This window comes from Mus pahari, chromosome X (genome assembly GCF_900095145.1).
Source record: "Mus pahari chromosome X, PAHARI_EIJ_v1.1, whole genome shotgun sequence".
Classification (NCBI taxonomy): domain Eukaryota; kingdom Metazoa; phylum Chordata; class Mammalia; order Rodentia; family Muridae; genus Mus; species Mus pahari.
The window spans coordinates 39,104,031-39,107,989 of NC_034613.1; the positions used below are offsets into that span (position 1 = coordinate 39,104,031).

The following is a 3,959-nucleotide window of genomic DNA, read 5'->3' on the forward strand; positions in this document are numbered from 1 at the left end:
CCTCCCCCACGTGTCCTCCGGGAGCCCAGCGGCCTGATCCCAGCACCCCCCCTCCCCGCCACCTCCCTCCTACTCCCGCTTCGCCCGCTTCCCGGGCGGTGTGGAGAAGAGCAAAGTTGCGACAGCAGCTGGGGGGCTCTGCCCAGGTGAAGGGGGCGCTGTGACGGGGGCGGGAACGGCGTGGCCCTGCGGCGGGGGCGGGGGGAGGATAAAGAAACTTGCTTTTCGCAGCCCCCACCCTGCGCGGGTTCGGATCTTGCGTGATCCGAGCCCTCGTGGAGACGCTGCACCGCCGCCAGGACCGAGGCCGGCACCCCGAGCCGGACCCAGATCGGGACCGCGCGCTCGGGCGGGCTGCCGAGGGCAGGCAGGCCGGCACCCGGGCAAGGGCGGGGTGGGTGACCGTGCACCGGACCGAACCGCGGACTCTGGCGCCGTGGGCGCGGGACGAACCGGGACCGGGCCGAGTTGGGTGGCGAAGTAGGACGTGGATTCGGGGGGCGGGGCGCAGCGGGAGGGGGGAGAGTAGGCCCGGCCCGGCTGGCCTGGGCGTGGGGGCGGGGGGCGAGTTCGGGGCACTTGCTGGGCTCTGGACCGAGCGCTAGGGCGGGGCGGCGCTAGGGGCTGGGCCCGACCGGGAGGAGAGGGCGAGGGGAGGGAGGGCAGGGGGTGGAGTAGGGGCGTGGAGTTGCAAGCGGGGTCTGGCCTCGGCCGGGGGCGAAGGTAGATCTGCGGGGCCGAAAGCGGAGGGAGGGAGGCCCGAGGCAGCGCGGCGGCAGCGGCGGTGGTGGTGGTGGTGGTGGCGGCGGCGGCGGCGGCGGCGGCGGCGGCGAAGGCCAGCTTCCGCGGAGTTTGTGCCCGAGCTTCCCAGCTGGGCTCCGGTCGCCTCCCGCGCACAAATGGGGTTAGGGGACTGACTGGTAAGCAACTCCCCGTGTTGGACGGGCTTCCCAGGCGATTCCGGGAAAACCGAGGGAAGACGCCGTCTGCAATATGCCGCACCCCCACCCCACCTCTTAGCATCTGGATTCTGCTCTTGGGGGCGGCGGACCCTTCCCCACCACAATCCTTCCACTCTTCCAGAACCCCTTCCGTCCCCCTCTCATCCTTGGCCATCTGAATCTCCTAGTGGTATGCTTTGGAGGGGTGGAAGGCGTCGAGGGCTGCACTTTCCCTCCCTCGGGGGCAGCCTAGTTTGTGTCTTATTCCTGCCAGGTAACGTTGCTTGGCATGGTGTGGACCTGGGGTTTAGATAATTTAAGCCCCCACTCCAAGCTTTTTGATGGCTTTTAAGGAAAGGGACGGAACCCTGGATTTTCATGACCAGAATGGGGTTTGAGGACTGGGAGTTACTCTCAGCTCACTTCCAGTACCAACCTCTTTACTATGAACCATTTCTGTGGGGGCTCAAATGTGGAGGGTGGGATACGGGAGCATTAATGTGCTTTGCTTCTCTGTGTTTCCACAGGGTCGTCGTGGTGAAGGACAACTAGTGTCAGAGGAAAAGTAGACACTAGTCCAACTACGGCCGCCCCCACTAATACTTCGGTAAGAGGGACACCACTAAGGGGATGCTGGTGGGTTGGGGCCCAGTATAAGAGTAGAGGTGGGTAGTCGCCCCCCAGGGCTCCTTCCTGGCGGGGGCGAGAAAGGCGAGCCCCTGCTTCGGGGAGGGTTCCGGGGAAGGAGATGGAGGGTGGCGACGACGGGGGGGGGTGCGGGAAGAATGGAAGAGTCACACCCTGCTTGCAAGGGGAGCCTCCCTTAGGCTCCTGGGAAAAGGGGACTGAATACGTGTGCTCTGTGGTACCAGGGCAGGGGAGATCTGGGGATGGTTCAAAGAGTGATTTGCACACTGGTTCTTGCACTAGTGGCCTGAGAAAGTCAGGTTGGGGCATAAGGTGGAGAACGTTGGAAGGAAGGCAGACAACCAAGTCTCTGGCCTCAGTGCCCAGATCGTTTCCCTTCCTCAACCTCCCTCCTAAGGGGCATCGGGGTGGGGGGCGTGGAGCTCTTGGAGCCCCGCGGATTGAGTGCCTCCGCCTTTCTTGGGAGTCTATCTTTTTGCCCAGCTTGCTACAGCTACCACTGTCTCTCTCTCTCTCTCTCTCTCTCTCTCTCTCTCTCTCTCTCTCTCTCTCTCTCTGGAATCTGCTCGGTTCTCTCTGCGATCCCCTCCTCCTCCTCCTCCTCTCCCCTCCCCTCCCAGTGTCACCGGGGCTGCTTGGCTCTGCCCCCTTCGCCGCCGCTTGCTCCCAGCTTTAGTCCCTCCTTCTCATGCTTGCTCCCTCCCTTCGCCTCCTCCTCCCCATCCCCCTCCCTCGCCTAGGTCGCATTCTGGGAGTTGTAGTCTCTTGCCGCGCTGGCTGGCGCCGCCCGCGAACAAGGCTGGACTCGACTTCCCGTCGAGCCCTGCGACCGGCACCCACTCCACCAGGCTTCGCTCACACACACAGACACACACACACCGCTCTCCCCCTCACTCTTTCGCTCGCCGCGGCGCTGCCAGTGTGTGGCTGTGTCTCTCCTCCGCTTTGCTGAGCCCTCCCTTCTTCCTCTCAGTTCCTAGAGTCCGACCGCCGCCGCCGTGAGAGGAGAAGGAGGTCGGTAGCGATAAGGGGCAGAGGGGGGCATCGGATGCCGGCAGTGTTAGGCGGGTGGTGGTTCAAAGAGGGTGAGAGGGAGCTCGGGTGGCGGCCTGAACCTCCCTGCGGAGCCGACCCGGGAACAGGTGCGTCTTTTTTCTCTCTCCCCCAACCCCTCCACCCCTTTTGACTCCCCGGCTTTTTCGTATTCCCCCACCCGCTTCTTTCTATCCTAAGCCTTTCCCCAACCCTGTCCGTTCCTCTTCCCTTAGCTTCTCAGCTTGCCCCCCGGGGGCGCCGTCCTCTTCGTGTCCCCGGACGTAGAGCTCTCGGGAGCTCTCTCTGTCCTCGCCCCTCCCTTCGGGACAGCTCCCCTCCACTTCCCACCTTCGTACCCCATCCCTGCCCTGCCCTTTCCCCTTCTCGACCTCTTTCTCTTTTAGCCAGGTGAGACTTGTTCACCAGGATCCAAGAGAGTCTTCCCCTCCGCTGGGCGGGGGTCTCCATGGAAACGGGGGTCTGTAGATCCTGGAGGGGGGGTAACCATAGGAATTACCCCACTCCACAGAAAAGGAGGTGGAGGCTATGGTCTTGGAAGTACCTGGCCCCAAACCCTGATCCAAGGATCCGACGATCCGAGGGAGGGAACCTGGCCAACAGGGCAGGGCGAAAAAGGGCTTGTTATTTGGGGGGGGGGGGGTGTCCGTGATGAAGTCTTGAAGAGACCGGGAGAAAATGCCCTCCAACCTTAGAGGTGGAGGTGCGACGGGAGCTCTCTCGAGGTTGCTTTCTCTTTTCTGGGGTGCAGGAACCGTAGGGTAAGGGGTACCCCTAGGTGGCGGCGGGGCCTGGGTTCGGGAGTGGGAGTGCTGTGATGGGGGCAGGGGCAATTATCCGAGTCCCTGGAAAAAAGGCGGGGGATGACTTCGGAGCGCCCAAGCTCCGCTGCCCTCGCTCTAGGGGCGGGGGCTACCGGGCCAGGCGAGGCGGGGAGGGTGCTCAAATTGAAGAAGGATGAGATGGGGGCAATTCTTACTGTCCCCAGCAAGCCTGGTGGGAGACCCAGCTGGCTTGCAAGCCCTCAACCCGGTTCGCGCCAGGCCTGGAGGCTAGGGGTCTGGGAGGAAAGCAGAGGGCTGGAAAGGAGGGAGGCTCCGGTTACGGGGCCGGATTTCGGGATCAGGGGCAATCCCCTGGCCCTTGGAGAGGGAGGGAGAGGGATGGCTGCGAACCCCAGGGTTCCCCCACCCTGCTTCATAAGGGGCGTGAGGAATGGACAGCAGGCCCAGCGGAGCTGGATTCAAGCGGATCGTGGCCAGGGAGTGGGGGGGCGTAGTGGTGGTCTTCGGGGGGGAGTAGTCCGGCGGCGGGGCG

The 3,959-nt window shown here is 64.0% G+C and overlaps 1 protein-coding gene across 1 annotated transcript in view; it reads left to right on the forward strand.

Moving 5' to 3' along the window:
- The first annotated feature begins 719 nt into the window (after positions 1–719).
- The window catches only part of Bcorl1 (BCL6 corepressor like 1), a 63,484-nt gene continuing 60,244 nt past the window's right edge, over positions 720–3,959 (forward strand). Inside the window, exons 1-2 of the mRNA XM_029534223.1 lie at positions 720–920; positions 1,469–1,548. The gene's annotated coding sequence lies outside the window, so the exon portion shown is untranslated. The remainder of the gene's footprint in view (positions 921–1,468; positions 1,549–3,959) is intronic.